This window comes from Crotalus tigris, unplaced genomic scaffold (assembly GCF_016545835.1).
Source record: "Crotalus tigris isolate CLP2741 ecotype Arizona unplaced genomic scaffold, ASM1654583v1 scf7180000024439.5362192, whole genome shotgun sequence".
Taxonomy (NCBI): Eukaryota; Metazoa; Chordata; class Lepidosauria; order Squamata; family Viperidae; genus Crotalus; species Crotalus tigris.
The window spans coordinates 2196773-2218213 of record NW_024100609.1 but is presented as its reverse complement, the minus strand read 5'-3'; the positions used below and the strand labels follow the sequence as shown (position 1 = coordinate 2218213).

Below are 21441 nucleotides of genomic sequence, written 5' to 3'. Positions count from 1 at the left end.
TCCTATTCTGGAGTGGTGGTGTGGTAGTGAATACCCATCCTGCAGAATGGGACACACCTAGGCTTGTAAATAAACATAAAATATTTAACGGAAAGCAAATTCTTTGCCTTCTAGCGGACCTCCAGATTGGACTATCTCCTGTTTTTTGTCTTTCTAAGTTATAGTTGGTAAACACTCCAAATTCATTCCAAAGCATTTGGCTATCTCACCTTTACCACAAAAAGGGCAAACATGGGCACCTATTGATGAGAATGTGGATACAGCCAAAGATATGGCATCCCCAAAGAGATACCACTCATATTGGCTCTTACGTTTTCAAAAGAAATAAATAAGGACAACTGTTTACCTAAATAGCAACCTCTTTGGAGTGTTATGTGTGCTATTGCAACAACTGAACGTTTCTCAAATCATCCCCATGCTACCTGTCTCACAATCAACTCAGATTTGATTTTCAATTTAAGGAATTGGATCAATACAAATATATTACAACTAGACATAGAAGGGAGGGAAAGGATAGATTGGCTAGATGTAGCAGATTCTTGTGATTGGCTGTCATGCTTAGAAAACAATAATTAAATTAATAATATTACCATAATTAAAAAAGAAGAAGAACACAGAATATGGCTTCTCCTAAACCAGGGGTAGGCAACCTTGGCTCTTTTATAACTCATGGACTTCAACTCCCAGAATTCCTAAGTCAGCCAAGCTGGCTCAGGAATTCTGGGAGCTGAAGTCCACGAGTTATAAAAGAGCCAAGGTTGCCTACCCCTGTCCTAAATCATTTTGCTAATCAACCAGCATTATAATGAACTGAGTTGTGCATTTCTTTCCTTCCTAAGTGAACCCCTTTGAACTCACAGGGAGTTCATCCAAGGTAGTTGGGATTACAGCTTATTGTAGACTGTCTTCTGTATGACCGTACTGTAATTATGTTCAAAATCACCACTTGCGTCAATGAATTTAATATAGGTTTGTACTTGTGTATTTTAACCAGCAATGGGGGCATGACAACATCTTAGAAGGAACCATCCTTACTTTCTTGGACAGTAAAGGGGGGGGGGGAGACTTACAAGATTCTGTTACTGTAACCTTACAATAAATGTAGTGCTACTACTCATGTTTGTGCTTCTTATTTAGACTACCTCAAAGGGTTGAGAGTCAGCTTCAGTTTGCTTAGCATTTCTTTGAAGTATCCAGTTTGATTCAGGGTTCCAACCTTTTTATAAGCAATTGTAAAATTCAAAGGGTCTATTAAGAAGAGACGCCCAAATATATACATGGATATCATTATATATATATAAAATTACATTAAAAATTGAAGAATAGCGATTCCTGGGTACATACATTTCAGTAAAAAAGGAAAGCGATCACCAGGAAGTAAAACACCAAGGTTTTAATAAATAAAATCAAGCTTTCGATGGCTAACATCTGCCATCATCGTCAGGATACAAGCCAGTCAGTGAGGAAACCTGCTTATAAGCATAGCCACACCTAAACTCTACGCATGGACCTTGTAACAGGTCCAAGCCACTGTGAATCACTGAAGGCTGTAAGTGAAGCAAGGATTAGTCGGCCTGGACCTGTTACAAGGTCCATGCGTAGAGTTTAGGCGTGGCTATGCTTGTAAGCAGGTTTCCTCACTGACTGGCTTGTATCCTGACGATGATGGCAGATGTTAGCCATCGAAAGCTTGATTTTATTTATTAAAACCTTGGTGTTTTACTTCCTGGTGATCGCTTTCCTTTTTTACTGATATATATATATATATATATATATATATATATATATATATATATATATATATATATATATATATATACATACAGTCATTCAAACGAGTTTGCCCAGATATCATCCTGCCAAATGTACCCTGTTCTTTGCAAGCAGAGTCTACAGAATCATAAAGTCCTGCCTTATTTGGTAGAGCAAGTGAAAATGTTTCTTTTTGGCGGCCCTCCTGTAGCCTTTCCTCAGAAGTCTGTAGTTCTTCAACCAGTTACGTGGGCCTGCACTTCTTCATAGCAAAAGAACAAGCCCTTGAAATAACACCTTGCCAGCTTGGCAACCGACTGCTGCCAGATTACAGCTGACCCATGAGCTAAATTGGGAATATGTGGAATCAGAGGCATGACATTTACTGTCTCTTTTTGGCATTTTTGATAAAAAGCATAAAGCCACGGCAGGCCTCGTGTGCTTGTTTGCGAAAGTGTCATTGTGAAAGAGTCAGACTGTTCTTGTGTCAACTCGAGGAGGCAGTGGCTGCAGGTCATCAAATCAAACTTCAGAAAGCATAAACAGAGAGCGCCTCTCCCTCCATGCCCTCTCAAGATTGTGGGTTGTTTCTTGTCCCTGCAACATCATTCAGTTGTCTAACTTGAGTGGATTATAGGAAATTGAAGCGCTTGAGTGTAGGGAATTAAACACTTCTTGAGAGAAAAAAAATAAAATATCACAAAGAAAAGTCAAGATTTGTGTTGGATAATCAAGAACTGTAACTGGGTTGGTCTTTTTTTAAATCTTCCTGTTAACTTTATTACAACTTACTAAGATCTCAGTTGAGCCCAAAATTTATGTTGCTAAAGGAGACATTTGTTAAGTGAGTTTTGCCCCATTTTACAACTTTTTTTTTGCCACTGTTAGTGAATCACTGCAGTTGTTAAGTTAGTAACATGATCGTTAAATGAACCGGGTTTTCCCATTGACTTTGCTTGTCAGAAAGTCGCCAAAAGTGATCACATAACTCCAGGACACTGCAACTGTCATAAGTATGAATCAGTTGTCAAGCATCTGAATTTTGATCACATGACCACGGGAATGCTGCAACAGTTGTGTGAAAAATGGTCATAAGTCACTTTTTTCAATTACGCTGTAACTTTGATCACTAAATTAATTGTTGTAAGTTGAGGACTACCTGCAATTAGTTAAGTAAAACTATGGCAGCCCATGTGAAGAACACCTTCAGGTTTCTTTCAGGGTTTCAGCTAGAAATTAATTCTCTGCATGGCAAGGAATTAGAAAACATGCATGCTATGATTACAGGCAGTCCTCAACTTATGACCACAACTGAGGCCCAACATTTATGTTGTTAAGTAAGACATTTGTTAAATGAATTTTGCCCCATTTTACGACCTTTCCTACCACAGTTGTTAAGTGAATCATTGCAGTTATTAAATTAGTAACAAGGTGGTTAAGTGAAACTGGCTTCCCCAATGAGTTTGCTTGTCAGAAGGTTGCAAAAGGTGGATCACCTGACAAAGGACCCTGCAGCCGTCATAAATATGAAGCAGTTGCCAAGCATCCAAATTCTGATCATCTGACCATGGGGATGCTGCAATGGTCATAAGTGTGAAACCAATCATAAGTCACTTTTTTCATTGCCGTTGTAACTTTGAACAGTCACTAAACAAACTGTTGTAAGTCAAGGACTATCTGTATTTAGAATCCTGCATCATCATCATCATCATCATCTCCTCCTCCTCCTTCTCCTCCTCTTCCTCCCTCTTTCCTCGACCTGTTATCCATTCTAAGGTGTCTTTAGCCAGCAACCTTGTGCCCAAAGCCTAATGCTTAATTCTCAGCTAGTCAGCCGTTTGTGTTGTAATCTTTCCACCCCCAGGTCTTATGATGAACTATCTTGTTTTAGCAGTCAGCTTCTCCCCAGCTAAGAGTCGTGCTCTAAAACTGAAAAATTAATGTCAGTTAGGCGCACTGCAAATGGAAGGTTAACCATGCAGCAGCACTTTCACAACAAGGATCTGAAAATGACACATTAAAAAACAACAACAATGACACCCAGTGCTATCTCACTTCCTCCTTAGAAATAGTTTCAAAGCTAGGATAGCTCTTATCTTTGAAGGACATTACCCAAGGGGAGCCATCTGGAATTTTTCTGAGGGCTGCCTCTCTTGCAGAATCTGCTGAGCCATATTTCCTGACATGTCAATTCAAAGAAACATTGATCTTCCAATCCCACAGACCCATTTGTTAGTGTCCTAGCAAAACCTGCAAGCTGCATCCAAATATTCCCAGAAGATAACCAAACTAAGTAAAGCTCATTCTTAGCCATTGTAAAATAATATAGTAATAATTAAAGCAATGCATAGACTTGTTATCATGTTTAGGTCTTATATACAAGAAAGGGAATAATGGATTTCAGCCTCCATTATTTGAAAAAATGCATTTTATAAATAAAATTTGTAATATTGTATCTGGGGTTTTCAGTTCTCTCAGCATAATGGAGTCCTTTACAACTCTTCAAATCTCAGAGGCTGACAATCATTTAAATTAATACTGGATGCTAGGCATAAGCAGGAAGGCACTATAAAAAGCAGACAATCCATTATATGATTGAACATGCTACAAATAATACTGAAGTTTTCTTTGTATAGCATAGTTTAACCTTTACAAAAGTTGCCATATTAAGTTGCCTTAAACTTTCTTATGACTACGATGTGCTACTAATTGTTCCATGAGTGTTAGTCTTGTTTATAAAAGAGATTTTAAAATGATTTTTAAATAGGCTCCTGTCTCTGATTTCATAAAGATTAGAAACAGTCTATTTTTCAAAGCCATTTTTTCTTTTTAAATCAAGTAGCAGTTGTTTAAAAGAGGTGTTCTTCCATCTTTTATGTTAACTGAAGGATGTGACTGACATCATGCTATGAGAAAGTGTGGGTACACATGGAATAAATTGGGTTGTGTATCTGATATGCTGTGCAAAACACCATACTGAAAATGGTAAAATACAGCAATCGGTTGTCTTCACACATTGCTGTGATTTATTAAATTCGGATAATGCAAGTCTGGGAGGGCATTCCAGATTCCCCGCTCCCCCTTAGCTTCATCTCAAGAGGACAGATTCTGGAATTACATGCAATTTTAGCCAACAATTTGGCACACTTAACATTTTACCTGATTTGAGTTAGAAAACTACAACAATGTGTGCAAATCAAATCACCAGTATAACTGTCCCATGAGAAAAGTGTTGGCTATGCTTATGTTACAGCTTTACAATTCTCTAAAATCAAGTTATGTTCATTGTTTTATTTTGAAAGATTTTACTAGTGAAAACAAAACAACTCCTCACATTGTAAGAGACAGATCTCTCTCCTACTTTTTTTCTCTCTCTCTTTCTCTCCATTTTAAGAATGATAGAGTCATAGGGCTGGAAGAGATCTTGGAGGTCTTCTTGTCCAATCTCCTGCCCATGGCTGGAGATCTTATTGCATCCCAGACAAATGATTGTCCAATCTTTTCTTGAAGACCTCAACGATGGAGCATGCACAACTCCAGGAAGTAAGCTGTTCCACTGATTAATTGTACATACTGTCAGGAAATTTCTCCTTAGTTCCATACTGGATCTCTCTTTAATGAGTTTTCACTCATTGCTTTTGTCCTGCCTTCAGGTGCTTTGGAGAATAAGTCAACCCCCTCCTCCGTGTGACAGCTCCTTAACTACCAGAAGACATTTACAATGTCACCCCAATCATTCTCTTTGTCAGGTTGGACATATCTAGTTCCCTTAACCGTCCATCTTACAGTTTAGCCTCTATACCCCTCACCATCCTTGTTACTCTTCTCTGCACTCATTCTATAGTCTCAGCATTTTTTTATATCATGGTGACCAGAATTGGCCCACAAGTTCTTTATAGAGTGGCTCTATTACTTCTTGTGATCTTGATGCATACTAGGACTGCATTGGCTTTTTTGGCAGCTGCAGCACACTGCTGGCTCATACTTAAGTGGTGGTCCACTAGGACAAAAGATCCCTTTCACAGTTACCACTCTTGAGCCAGCTATTATGTTTTCTCTACCTATGCATTTGTTTTTTCCTGCCTAGGCATAAGACCTTACTTTTCTCATTACTGAATTGCATTTTGTAGAATAGGCCCCAGTGTTTAAGTCTGTCAAGATTCTTCTGAAATATGAGTCTATCTTCTATCTGCATATTTGATGAGTTGCCTTCTGTCTCCTCATTTAGGTTATGAAGATATTGAAGAGGCTGGGACTCAGGACAAAACTTTGAGGTATCCCACTGCATGCTTCCTGCCATTTGTATGTAGAAACTTGAGAGAACATTTATTCTTTTTCTGAAACGACCCCATATGCATGACAACTTGTTCTCTTCTGTTTAAAATTGATTTGTGAGGCTCTAATTTTTATATAGACTAATTCTGCAATCGGAGAATGTGGTAGTTACAGAATTTACATCTACAGCAGAGCTCAGTTATTCTTTCATAAGCTGTTGCTGCTGGAAAGGGGAGGGAATGTTTTTCCAAGGAGAAGGACCTTTTTCCAGAAATCCTTAACAAACAGCTTTCGGAGGGGATTGAGAAAAACGTAATCACATCATAGGCTTTTCTGTCTACATATACAGAAAGTTCAGCACAAATGTTAGTGACTCTGCCTTCTTGATGGCAAAGTGGGGTGAGAATTCTTATGACCATAAAAACATAAGCAGTGCTAAACTGGACCTGAACCCTGGTCCATCTAATCCAGCAGTCTGTTCTCACAGTGGCCAACCAATGCATAAGAAAACCCACTAGTGTCCCAGCAGATGGCTATCAGAGGCATCCATACTGCCAATAGCCATTGATCCTCTGATCTCCATGAATTGGTCCAAGCATTTTGTGAAACCAGTCAAGCTGCTAGCTGGTGTAATATCCTGGGGTAATAAATTCCCAAGTTTAATTACACATTGTGTAAAGGAATGTATCTTGGATGAGGAAGATTTCTTGGAAAAAGGTGTTGCGATAAGAGGGGAACATAATACTTTAGCACAGTTACAGCTAAAGAAAACTTAAGCTTGTCTCATGCTTTGTTGTTGTTGTTAATTGCGAAGTCGTGTCCGACCCATCGCGACCCCATGAACAGCGTTCCTCCAGGTCTTCCTCTCCTCTACCATCTTCTGGAGTCCATTTAAGTTCACACCTACTGCTTCAGTGACTCCATCCAGCCATCTCATTCTCTGTCGTCCCCTTCTTCTATTGCCCTCAATCTTTCCCAACATTAGGCCCTTCTCGTCTCATGCTTAGATTGGGTCAAAATAGAAGAAAATATTTTTCCGAGGCATATTTGTGATATGGTTAGATGCAAATGGAAAAGGCCCACAGCTTCTGCTAAACACACCATTAAATCAAACCATAGTTTAGACTTTTCTCTACCTTTGTTTCCCATTTAGCTGCCTTTGACCCAAACTCTAGTTTAGACATCATTTATAACAGAAAATAGATTTTTGCAGAACCATTTCAAACACTGATTTAAAATTAGCTGATCGGTCTCAAGAATTATATTTTTTGTTAAGTGTATTTTTTTATTTTGACAATGGAGTGTTTTTTCCTTAAGAATTCTATTATGAATTTGGAAAAATGTAATTATCACAGGAATAAAATGACATAACTATCAAGGAGTTCTGTCCAAATCAAGTTTCAAATCCAATTGTTTCCATTGAGCTCCTATGGGTCAATATGCAAGAAGAATATAACCAGACAGAAAGCAATGTATAGTTACTGTATGTGTTATTCACCATCACTCTTTGATTTAGTAGCTACTCAAACAAAACACGATCATGATACTGTTAATGATAACACATTGACGAAAAATTATTATCATATGGAAACCACTCAGGCAAAATTTTTGTTGCTGTCATCAGAAATCCAAAGTGGATGCATTATTTTAATTGTTTGATCATTGTGTCCTGTTTTCACTTATCTTACCTCAGTTTACCCAGGGGATGTTTTGGCTACAGTAGAATTAGGCAACAGGCGCATTACTTTAATATGTGCACTTAGCAGAGTGGTATGAAAGTACTGTTCTTCTGGCTTAAAAGTTGCTTTAGTAGCCTTAGAAATGCAATGCATGCAGAATCTGTTGGTTATATAATGGAATTCAGAAAGGCAGGAAGGATTAAAACCTCATTTTGTATATTTTGAGACAACGCTATCAGGCTAACATAAAACAGATCTGGAATACTAGCTGACAATTGGAAAGTTGCAGTCCAAGAAGGCTGAAAGTCTCTGGGGTTATTTCTTTAGTGGGATGCCACCAAATTGTTTAGGAAAAGATGTCTATGGAAAACTATCCTTGTTTTGCAAGTCTGCACTTGCAAGTACAAGGTTTAGTTTTCTAAAAACAAAACCATTTATTTGAATTCAAAACATGGACCCATAAAATTATATCAGTAAATTCTTCCATGAAGAGGGCTTAGTTTTCTTGAACAACAGCTTTGGCCACAATTTCTGAAGACATGTGGAAAAATTCAGAATCAGTGTATGATGAAGTATGGGAGATGGTGGGCTTGTCCCTCATTCAAAGGTGGAGAACCATTTGGTATATTAGATCTTTGGATGCTTCAATTTTCTACATATAACATCTGCCAGACTGAGATAAGTTCTAATGCAGGAATGGGCAACCTGCAGTGGTTACTAAATATTGGTAGCAAAACCCCCCATCTTTGTGAGTTGGAAATACATGAAAAGTGTAACACAAGCTTTAACATATTCCCAACTTTGCATCCCACCCCTCATGTTTCTGTAAGTCTGTACATAAAAGAGGAGAAAAATAATATCTTTGAACACATATTGAAGTGACTATTTAGATTTTGCCTGGGGACAATGCAAAATGTAAGTGGCCAGCTCAATATGTGTCATGCAACCAACTTTAGCCTTTGACTCACAAAATAATTAAACTGGCCATTGGCCACCCTAAGGTCCCCCACCCTTGGATTAATGATTTCTGCTCTGCTTTTCTTCTGTTTACTTACTTGCTTATAAAGATGTTTATTTGACATTTAGCATAGGATTCCGGGTTTTAAAACAGTATTCCCATGTTCTTATTTTTAACTTCATTGATGCTTTCCCTCCCTCCAATGTTTTGTTCTTTCTAGCTTTCTTACTTTCAAATAATTAAAGAGAAAGATAATTAAATATGACTGAAGTAAAACTGTAAAACATGTATGTTTTACCTGATCGGCTAAAGCAGAATAAGTAACAGCTGAATTCTCATTTCAGTTTTGTTGGGAAAAAATACTTCAACAATGATGTTCAAGGATGGAAAATAAGTTGATCAACATATTTCAACATTTTGAAATTGAGCTAAGATCTATAATTATATTTATTGGATAACAAATCCAAATTTGAAGTCAACATACTTCAGGGAACACTATCTAACAAATGGCAAAGAGAAACAAATAATAAAGCAAGGATCCAGGAAGGAAAAAAGGAGTTTCTACTCCAAGTTTTTCCTCCACCTTTTTCCATGCATTTCTAAGACCAAATCAGTATTGTTAAAGCAGAACTAGAAATATTCCTTACTACTCCTTTTGATCAATACATATTTTATTGGTTTGGGCAGAACAGACTTGACTTTATAAACCCTCAGACATTCCATAATATGTGGTCAGTCCTTCTCTGGGGCCCCCAGTCTTTCCCCATGACTTAAAACAGGTGTTGTGCTGGGCTCATATAGGAATTCTTTCCCACTGTTAATAGGTCTTGTCCTATGATATAGCTGACTTCCAATCTTGGAGAAGAAAAATTAGCAGAACAGTATATTTTAACCAAATACCAAGAATAAATGATTACGTCTGAGTATGCACCAGTTAAGTCAGAATAAATACCACCAGATACTACACATTAGTCCCCATAGGATCAAAAACCACTAATGGAACACATGAACTCTATGTGAGTTTCTTGAAATGCTTCTTTTATTATACAGAGAAAGAGGCCTCTTATCTTAGCCCTTTTTCCTGATACATAAAGTACTGTACATCTGTACCGCTAATATTTGCCAAGATTGAATACAACTACTTTGCAAAAAATGTTCTGTATAGTGTTGATTCAACAATCTTCTATAATATGTTTCATAGAACAATGAATCAGAAAGCATCCACAAACTTACCCTACTTTTCTCAGCATGGCATATAAAATGTTTACCCTAGAAGACCAAGAACAGCAAGTCTGTTAGTTTTGACACTTACAGATGATGGAAATTTTATAGTAAAAGAAGATGGCAGAAGGAACATTCAGTGCAAACAAAGGAATTACTTAACTCTGAGGTAAACATCTGGAACTCAAGAACTGAGGAGAAATGTCTGAATATAAACTTTCTATAACTTAATTGCTACATAACTACTATGTGGCACAATTTTTACCTTATTAACTTTATTTTATTATCCTAAAATAAGATACCTTCCTTAGAGAGAAACATTCCAAATTTCCAGGTGCGGTACATTATATAGAATTGAGTTAGTGTATTCTTGCTCTGTGTTTCAAGCATCTGAATTAAAGTTATTCCAACTTACTTTACATGTGTTTATATTCCGTATGTCACACTTAACTGAATAGTATGTTGCATGAATTTTTGAAACCGAAATGAAAGGGTGTTCTGAATGGGATTTCATTTTCTAAGCTGAAAGATTAAACAATCCATTTATGCTGTTTGTCATCAAGACACAACAATTGGTTTTTCTGCTGTGCTTATACAATACCCTCAATAATCAGTCAGTTTTGTGTGGAAAGCAGGAACAGAAATGACATAAAAGCACTTTCCAAAGATGATTGTTTTTGCTGTATTCTGTTTTCATACTGTCTTATCAAAAATCACACAACTTCATGCTGCTATTAAGGAAATGGTTAGTGAGAGTCTACAAGCTAACCAGCGCCCCCTCTTGAAAATGGTGGAAAACAGTAATTTGAATAAAACTGAATAATGAAAGCCAATTGTGGTATCATGTTAGTTTATTCACTGGCATATCGTATTTTCATTGATATTTTAAATGTATTACTCAGTTCCTGGAAAAGAATATTAACATTTTATATTATTAAAATTAACTACATGGAATGTTAAAAAAAATCAAGAATCATATAACTCTTTATTTTTCACATATATGCATACTTGAAAAATGAAAATGAAACTAATATTCTTATTATTGTCTATCTATCTATCTATCTATCTATCTATCTATCTATCTATCTATCTATCTATCTATCTATCTATCTATCTATCTATCATCTATCATTATTAGATTTTTATCCCACCTTTATTACTTTGTAGGTAAATCAAGGCACTGAACTTACCTATATTTCTTCCTCTTTCTGTTTTCCTCACAAAAACAACTCCATGAGGTGAGTTAGGCTGAGAGAGAGTGACTGGCCCAAAGTCACCCAGTTGGTTTCCATACCTGAGGCAGGTTTCTAGCCTGGTTTCTTAACCATATTTTGAATGTGAATTTAGAAAAATAAATACTAAAATATGATTTTGAAATCTTTCACTGGACTCTTAGATGCTTTCATTTTGATAGATTCCAGACACAGTCAATTAGGTTGCTAACAACTAAAGAGTATGTTAACTCTTCTATGTTGTTTATTTAGAGCTGTTTTTTTTTAATTAAGAATATAGTGTTATCAAATATACAAAGTTGTACTTCAGTTATAAATGATCAGATATTAAATGTAAATGGTCCTTTCACTTTATCTTTAGAGAGTACTAATCCACTCTTGCTAATCTCCACAAATTTTCTTTTTAGAACAAGATTTTTTGGCAGTAAGCTAGGTTCCATGGGATCTTGATGAAGTTCAAGATCCCATGAAAAATTAAAGAGAAAAAAAAGTTCTAGCAAATTTTGTAACACTAGAGCAGACATGTCAAAGCCAAGGCCTTTGGCCCTGCCCCCTGGGCATGCGCTGGGGAGTTGTCACCCTTTGTGAGGAATGAAGAAATGCACCATCACCTGGAAATGGCCAGCAAATGGCCTTCGCCCACTTCACATATTTGGCTTGATGGGCTCCGGGGGAGGGTTTTCAGCAAGCAGTGGGGTGCTGTCCTCACAGTGCTGAGAGCCTGAGCCAGGCAGCACAAATCCAAAAAGAAGAGCACTGCCGCTTAGCTCCCAGCCTGCCCAATTTTAGCAGGCAGCAAGGTGCAAAGCTGGTGAGCTTCGCAATGCCCGGCTCAGCCTCTTGGCGCTGTGAGGAGAGCGCTCCGCTGCCTGCCGAAACCGGGCAGGCTGGGGGCTGGGTGGTGTCGCACTTCTTTTCAGATTTGCGCTGCCTGGCTCTGCCTCTTGGCACTGTGAGAAGAGTGCCTCACTGCCTGCCGAAACCAGGCAGGCTGGGGGCTGGACATCATTGCGCAGGTAACGTCGATTATCACGTTGCTCATGGCATCCCCTCCCCCAAAGCCCACCAAGCCAGATATGTGAAGTACGTGAGGGCCATGTGCTGGCCACCTCCAGGCGATGGTGCATTTCTTCATTTTTCATGAAGGGTGACACCTTCCCAGCTGCGTTTCTTGCCTGTTTTTCTCCCTCCCTCATCTCAAATATTTTCCCACCATTCTGTTCTTGAAGGAAGGAGAGGAACAGTGAGGGTCTTCCAGTGGACTCTGCTTGCCACTTGCCCCAGTCCCACCCCCTTCTGCCAGAGACCCTCAGATCTGTCCCACTCCTGCCCAGGCCCCCACAGGCACCCTTGATACGAACTATTTAGAGCTGGCCATGCTCACCCAATAGGCCACACCCACTCCAGCCATGTCCACCCAATAGGCCATGCCCACCCTGGCCACACCTACCCGCCCCCCCAAGGACAACCACAATGCTGATGTGGCCCTCAATGAAATTGAGTTTGACACCCCTGCACTAGAGCTTCACCTATTCATCAGGAACTCAAGGACCATCACTACCACTTTTAAGATCTTCTCTCAGTTTATAAGGTACTGTAATCATTTCTATTTCCCTTACATGTAAACTAAGTATATATCCTAGAATAGGAATCCCCAACCCCCAGTACCGGGCCACAAAGCCCCATCTGCAAGATGCAGGCAGCACACAAAACCATGCACACTCCAGTCTGCAGAAAACCCTCTCTCCATGGAACCAGTCCCTGATTCCCAAAAGGTCGGGGACCTCTGTCCTAGAGCATAGTTCAGATTTCTCTACGTGGATATCAGAAACTAGGGAACTTCAGCAAGGGTGAGTTTAGCATCTCTCTGCTATTCATTTAAGCAGCAGCAACTGTTTTCAATTTTCATAAGAGCCAGAAAAACATGCAGCTGCTGTTAGAGTTGCATTGAAGACACAGTGCTTTGATGAAATAACTCTTTAAAACAGTTGTACGAAAATGGAGGACTGAAAGAAGTCCACAATGGCTACTTTCTGAGATCCTAAGCACATTTTCCTTATCATTTTTAAGCATCCGTAGCTCTATTAGATTTAATTGTGTAGTACCTTGTAAAACTTCCGATTATTTAGAATTACTTGAAACTCTTGGTAAATATTGAAAAATTTTTTTTTTAAAATATGAGATTTTGGAAGTATATTTAAAATTAAAATGTCCAGAAAATATTCAGGTATAGTACTTTGGGGAAAATTTGGCACCAAACTTTGAAAAGGAGGAATATCTGAGAATATATATTTTTCCATGTTCATTGGGAAGGAGGTCATTGTATGGCAGTGAACTAAAAAAAAACAACAAATGTTACATGAAGTCATTCTTCAAGTGTTCTTACAAACATTTGAAAAGGCCCTGAAAAGGCACTTGAACTGGACTGACTGAGTTCAGCAATATATGTGACAGATGCTCCTAATTATAGGAACATTTCTCCAGGGATGTTTTCACCCATGGAGTTATCTTGTCTTTAAAATACTACATTGCCATAAAATTTCATAGACTAGTGCCCTATACCCATTGTCTTAATTTTGCAATTAAATTTAGCAGCCATAAAGTTTTTGTAAGGTGGTCTGAAATAAGTACAATTATAGCTAAGTTGTTAGGCCTGGAGATAAACAATCCCTGGTTTACAGAAGCTTATTTTTTTAGAAATATCCTTGCTTTTAAGGCAATATTTTTTTAAAAAAAAAAATCCTTGTGTTTTTCCAGCAGTGAAAAGAAGATTATTTTGTGGGGAAATTGGGGATTGATTTTGAGGTACCAAGATAATCTTCAAATTAGAAAAACTACATGGGACAGTTGCCATATACAGAAGTTGTTATATATGCACTAGTATTTTCAATTAATTAGATTTTATTGTTACATTTAAAATGGCAGTCCTAAATTTACACTGAGTTAACACATGTTAGATTATGTGATTTAAGGGACTTATTGATTTGCTTCACCATAAGCCTTCATGGGTTTTTTGCTTGTTTTTTTCTCTCTCTTTTTTTCTAGAGGACTCTTTCATTATGGCTTAGCATTACATTTGAAATATAGGACTGTGAGCTGTGTCACAAACATAGTTTAAAAATCCTAGCTTAAAATGTGAACCTCTTTTTAGGTATAGATAAGGTGGTAGGGAATGAAATAACTGGGATGTCAACAAACGACGTGGACAATTAGCAGAAGTAATTAACTATATTCTGCAATCAGTAACTGTCCATTTATCCATCCATCCATCCATCCATCCATCCATCCATCCATCCTCCTTGATGTGTAAATATTCCCTATGAATGGAAATATCTTTTGTTGCTATAATATGTTAATATTTGCTGCATGTTGTATGAAATCCTACATCTGCTTACTCAGAAGTATCTTGCATGGAGTTTAAAGAGATTACTTGGCACACTATCAATACTGTAGTATTTTAATTTTAGGCAGCAGATCCAATACTTGGAGCCACCTTCCTTCCTTTGCTTTATTAAATATGGTTTTGTGAAAGTTACAAACAGGGTCTTTTGGCAGTCATTGACTCCCTAATGCAAAGGTGATCTTGAGAAGGTCATCTACATTAAGTAAACTAGTCTGGGCACAGAAAAACACTGTCATTCTCTAACTACAAATGGCCATCTGGAATACAGATGTAGCATCCAGATTGCCTGTTGTGTCCACCAAGTGAGTTGTCTTACCTTGGGACAAAAACTGTCATCTGTCTGTCTTGCCCTATAGACACAAGCTTTCCTTCCAACCTGTCCACATAGATTTACTGGTGGCAAGGTCACCCAGTTCTCTGGAACATCACTCATTTTGTATTCTTTGTCTGGTTAACAGCTGCCAACATGTTTGGTATAAAAAGCTATGTTAGGAAATAGCTTTGCAGTATTTGGGATTTTCTCCCCTCCCTTTTCCTCATTTTGCTACAGTATATGTACTGAACATTCAGAGAGAACATATGATACCTGAGTCTTAGGTAAAAATATGAACAATAAATTAAATGTATAAGATAGATCTCTGGAGTGTTCCTTTCTTTACTAGTCACACCATGAAGTTTCTTCTCTTTCATCTCAAAAATAAATTGATCGTGTTAACATTTAAATATTAAACAATACAATAATTTTGAATCAGTTTGAATGGATATTTAATATTAATCATTTTTGAAGAAAAATTGCCACAATAATGATTTTTTAAAAAAATTTATCCTCTATAATTTGATTTTAGAAGAAGTTGATCAGCCTGCTTTGTCTTCCTATTGATGCTCAATATTTAGAAGAATGCATCCCAATTAAACATTTATTTTTCTTAAATGACTTGTAGATTTACATGTGTTTTCACAGGATGCTATTTAATAAACCAGAAAAAGACACTTGTTGAATTCTTCCTTCCTTCCTTTACAGATGTTCGTGGCACAGAAATAGTACCAGGAAAGGGAAGAGGTGCAGGGAGAGCATGTGAAGATTGTAGTCATATCTATCTTTCACTGTATAGCTCACCATTTGTCTTATTGGTCAAAACAGCTCATAGATGCAAAGTGATGATGCAATCTCCAATCTCTGATTTTTAGTTTTATTTTTTGCTGTCTTTGAATCATTGTTGACTCCTGGAGTCAAGATTTCAGAAATGTTTTTTGGGAGAGAGAGTGGCTGGTTGCCTGCTGAGAGAGAGTCTCTAGTTCAAGGTCATCTAACTGGCTATGTGGCTGAGGTGAGACTAGAACTCAGGGTCTCTAGCCTTAATCACCACAGTATCCTACTCCCATAGCAATGCAAATAGAATTCCATTTCCCAAGTCCTGGGCTATCAAGGTGTCCAGAAGTAACAGGACAGTCATGGAGTATTATCTCCAGAAGGCAGGACTATGGAAATATTTCTTTTTTCTGGAATAGTTTGCCCCAAAATGTTAGGCATTTTTGTGTTATGGAAAGTCAAGTATTTTTGCTAATGAATTTTGCTAATGAGTTAATAAACAAATTATGGGGAGCCTTCTTTCCACTTAACACTAGTTCTCATATTATTAATGGAGCCCTGTCCAAACCCTGTTCTATGTTACTTATATGTAAGGATGTAGGTCTATACATATGTTGTGTATAGTATGTTTAAATGTGTGTTATGTACGTGTACACTTTGAGAGCAAGCAACTAAATTTTATTTTTAATGTGTGCCATTGTGCCCAGAGTAAAAAATGGCAAAGGTTGTCTGTCTGTCTGTCTGTCTGTCTGTCTGTCTGTCTGTCTGTCTGTCTGTCTGTCTGTCTGTCTGTCTATCTATCTATCTATCTATCTATCTATCTATCTATCTATCTATCTATCTAAAATTTCCATGTGTAACTTTCAAATACTGTTTAATGACAGAATAACATTTGAGATTGATTTAGTTTGAGTGCACAGATAAGAAGACTCTTCTGCATAATGCGATTCATTTTGTTTAGTTAAATTACTTCTGTTATTTTTATTTTTCAATTTTATACTGAATGTAGAAGTATGGGTGAAGGAAAGTGCATATTTTTTTTTCTAAATAAACAGGCTGTCGAGATAGGTACAAGGCTGTAATATGACGCTGAAGTTTTTTTTCTTCTCAGTTGGATAAATCCTTAATACAATATTTAATCAGTTCAATTATTTATTCTACAACTGCTTTATAATAGAGATATGGAAAACATTACCTGTACATGGGATATCTAGTTGCAAGCAATTTCTATCAAGACTGAAACAGAAATGGTGAGGATTGTTTTTAAAAAACAAGTTTTATTAATTTTCCAGTTTTACATCCAAGTATTTAGGAAGCAGCATGGTGATTGGGTAATCAATAGTCCAGTAACAAGATCTTTCGTACATGTCTCAGGTTATATTATCAAAAATTCCCTCTCTACTTCCCTTGATTATTATATTATATTCAAATTAATACATTTCTAATTATATCTCATTCAATTAAGGCATTTATCAATATATTTTAACTTATACATATCCGTATCCTGTTTTTAAATTTTACCTATTTTCAATTACAATGTTCCAGTTTAGCCTTTAATATCCACAATATTTAAATTTTGGGGAGCCCAAATTTTCCTTATTTCATTACAAAATAGTTGTCATATCTAAAATACACATATTGTTTACTTAAATACATCCTTACTTTATTTCACAAATAGATTCTATTTCTCATCCTAGTACCTCATCACTTACTAATAAAGTATCCTTTATTGTCTCAATCCAACGTCCATATTGTAATTCAAAACTATATTCTAATGGCTAATTTTCATTTCTCTTATAAATCTAAGTCCTAAATATTAAGTCAATTAATATCTTTTAAAATCTCCTTAGCCTGTTAAGTAAGATTTTAGGCTCTTCCACTATAAGTCAAAAGAAAAAAAAACCATTTTTTAAGTTTAACTCTAGCTTTCTTTTTGTGCCAAGCAGGCTTCCATACCAGTGCCTTTAAATCCTCAAGTGGACCTTTTTCAAAGGAACTGGCCCCTTTATAATCATTGGGTTGTTGCCCTAACATCTCCATGTTCGGTTTAGAATATTTATCATCAGTTCAGTCTGGTCTTCTTCTTCTTCTGGTTTCATCTGGCTTGAGTAAGAGGTCATGTCCAATGTTGTGACTGTTGTTTGATTATCTAGGTTATCTAGGTTCTCAATATACTGTACTTGTTGATCTTTAGCACCCTCCATCTTAGTGTTGCTTTCTTTGGTTTCTGTTGCTTTTTGAATTGCAGATTTTTTTAGTTGAAATCAAGGTTTGACTATCAAAGTTCTCAGTAAATTGTACTTGTTGTTCTTTAAAGTCCTATTTGATATTAATTTGTTCCTCTTCTGTTGCTTTTTGGATTGTAAATTCATCATTTGAAATCTGGGCTTCATTTTGTAAATTTAAAGTGGCACCTTTGTCTTTCAATCTGGAATTCATTAGCTCAGTAGCTTCAAGGATTTTTTCAAATATAAGTTTTTTAGTTAAGTTGTGGGTAGTATTCCTCCATTTCTATGGTGTTTACAGATAGTCCTTTAGTGGAGATTATTTTATTTTTTTTTTTTTATTGAAATTTTTCAAAAATTTTACAAATAAACATCCCCCCCCACACACCACCCCACCCTCCCCCCCCGACTTCCCAGAACTGAATATAGGATTATTTAACAAATTTTAAAAAATAACGTTTACAATTTATAAGATAATTAGTAAAAATAATAAAGATCATAATAATAATATATATAATAATATGTATATTAATAATATGCATAACATAAACTTTAAAATGAATAATATGTACTAAGAAAGAGAGAAAAAAAAGGAAAAAGAAAAGAGAGAGAGAGAGAAAAAAGAAAAAAGTAGACGAAAAATAGAACATATATATATAAAAAAATATATAAGTAATAATACGTAAAGAAAAAAGGAAGAAAGAAAGAAGGAAAAAACAATCATTACAAGTTATAAAAAAGCTAAATGATATTTTTCCATATCCAAATTATATTGTATGAAATTTATCCATTTTTCCCATACTGCAAAGAATTTCTCTTGAGATTGCTCCTTTAAAAAAGCCGAAATCTTTGCCATTTCTGCCAGATACGAAACTTTATGAAACCACTCTTGCAAAGTAGGCAAGGATTCCTTCTTCCAATATTGCCCTATTAACAGCCTAGCGGCTGTAATCAAATTTAACATCAATATAACCTCCTTAGCATCACAATCAGTAACAATACCTAGTAAAAATAATTGCGGAGTAAATTTTACCCTCCGTTTAAAAATTCTTTGGATATTCCACCATATCTTAATCCAAAAAGCTTTTATATGCTTACACGTCCACCAAGTATGATAATAAGTAGCATCCAAATGTCCACATCTCCAGCATTTCGGCTGCAGATTAGGGTACATAATGGACATTTTCTTTGGATCAAGGTGCCATCTATAAAACATCTTATAAAAATTCTCTCTTAAATTTTGCGCTTGTGTGAATTTAACATTTCTTATCCAAATAAGTTCCCAGGTATCCATTGAAATCGTTTCACCAATATTCTGTGCCCATTTAATCATACAATCTTTAACTAATTCAGGTTCTGAGTCCAATTCCACTAAAACCCCATAAACTCTCTTAATATGGGTTGGCCTTTGATCTCTTACTTGTTTTAAAAGAGCTTCATCTTCTCTAAGCCAGCCCATTTTACAATCCATCTTCCATCTGTCCACTATTTGTCTGTATTGGAACCATGAATAAGTTAAATTTTCATGCGTTAATTCTTCCAAAGATTTTAACTGCCAATCTTGGCCATCCCATCTAAGTAACTGTGCATAAGAGACCATATCCATATTAACCCCTTTCCTTATGCCTTCTATGGCATGCCGAGGTATAGCCCATAATGGTATTTTGAAGTCACTTTTATAATACTTTCTCCACACTCTAAGCAAAGAGATTCTTATAATATGAGACTTGAAAACCCAATCCACTTTTTTATTAAATATTAAATAGGCATGCCATCCAAAAAGTAAATCCCAACCTTCCAAATGAAGTATTTCTATATTTGTTAAATTCACCCAGTCGCTGATCAATGTTAATACTACAGCGTCATAATACAATTTCATATTTGGTACCTTGAGTCCGCCTCTCTCACGAAAATCTTGCATTATTTTAAGTTTCACCCTTGGTTTTTTCCCTGCCCAAACAAATTTATATGAAAACTCATAAATGTTCCTCTCCACGGAAATCTTTAGTAAAAGGCGAAAGATTTATACGATCTGAAGAGAAACCAGAGTATTTATATTTTTTCAAATATAAGTTTTTTAGTTAAGTTGTGGGTAGTATTCCTCCATTTCTATGGTGTTTACAGATAGTCCTTTAGTGGAGATTATTTTTGATAAAAGTCAGTGGATGTCCACCTCCACTATATCTAAAAGTTGTTTTCACCACCCAGCTGTTTCAAATTCTTATCTTTTTTAGATAGTATCAAGTACCAATCTAGGCAGTAAGCAGTTCTCACAGTCAAAGAAATTCACTTGCTATACCAGGCTTCGCCACAAGATGTCCCCGATAACATGTATTTTTTTTCCAAACTCAAGTTAGGCTTTTATCCAGTTAATTTTTTTTTTCAACTTAGCAAGTAGATAAGGAAATAGGTCCCTGTAGAAATGGGAACTTTTGGGGACCCCAAATATCCAAAAAGTGCAAGTCCAATGATTTAGTTGTTTAGTTTAGTTGTTCTTTTCTTTTCAAAGCTTCATTTTCCCAAAGTAGGCAGACGCCGCCATCTTAAAAGGAGGAAATAAATTTTAATAGGCTTTTACAGGAAGATAGTTGGGATACAAGAAAGGTAAGGCAAGGTCTCATCCAATTCCTCCTCATGGTCATTGCCCCTCCAGGGCGACTTTCGACCCTTTTCAGGGTCTCCCAACAAAGAAAAACCGGATGGCAGAGAGAGCACTCCCACTGCACATCCGCCAGCGCTGCAATCGCAAACTGGAAGCCAGAAATGGTGAAGATTTTGAGGAGTAGAGAGAGTGGGGGAAAAGTCAAAGACAGCGGCCATTACATGTTAAGGTGGAGCTAGGGAGGTATTCAATGACTGTAGGGAAAGGAAGCTGATAAGAAAAAAGGAGAGGTTGCCCTGCAGACCTCTGCAGAAGAGGGGTAAGATATACCTGACTTGCTATGCTTGATTGCTGATATCTCTCTAAACTTTGTTCTGGTTGAAATGCAAAACAATCCAAATATTCCAGGTTTTGATTCTCTTGAACTGCAGCCCACCTAGAATGGTTTGGCAGACTTTCTAAGTCACAATATTTCCATTTCAGATTCAAAACAAAATACATTTCCCATGTCATGCAGACATCTATTTTATAACTAAGAAAGACAAGAAATCAAATCTAGTTTTTCCTCCCAGACATTTTTGTAGTGTTAAAAGTCCACTTCAGGTTTTGGAAGTATTTGTAATTGGTCAAGATCTGGAAAGAATCCAGTGCAGATATTGATACTGAAGTGACAGTAGTGTTACAGACAAAAAAGCACACCAAAGTCTGATTGAAGTCAAATAGCAGCAAATTCATTTGTTGTATGCCAGTTTGGAAAAATAAGACTTTAAAAACATAGCAAGTCAAAGAACCATTTTTTCTGCCACCATCTGAAGCAAGAAAGTTTGATTCCAAAGGTACAATACGGCTACTTTTCCCACTTCTCTCCCTTTTCAATATTCATATGTAGTGCTAACCCCAGAAGGGCTGCTGGAGTCCAGATTCTCCTGGCCCCTCACTTAGGCACCTCTGCTTGGCTGGAGCACGTGATGAGGTGGTGGTCAATCTCTCTCTGCAGACAGGTC

At 36.7% G+C, this 21441-nt stretch overlaps 1 non-coding gene across 1 annotated transcript; it reads right to left on the bottom strand.

Annotated features, from left to right (window-relative positions):
- Nucleotides 1–19774: 19774 nt before the first annotated feature.
- On the bottom strand, nucleotides 19775–19887 carry LOC120302923. The gene has a single exon (XR_005555282.1). It is a non-coding gene; the product is annotated as a U5 spliceosomal RNA (small nuclear RNA).
- Nucleotides 19888–21441: the final 1554 nt, after the last annotated feature.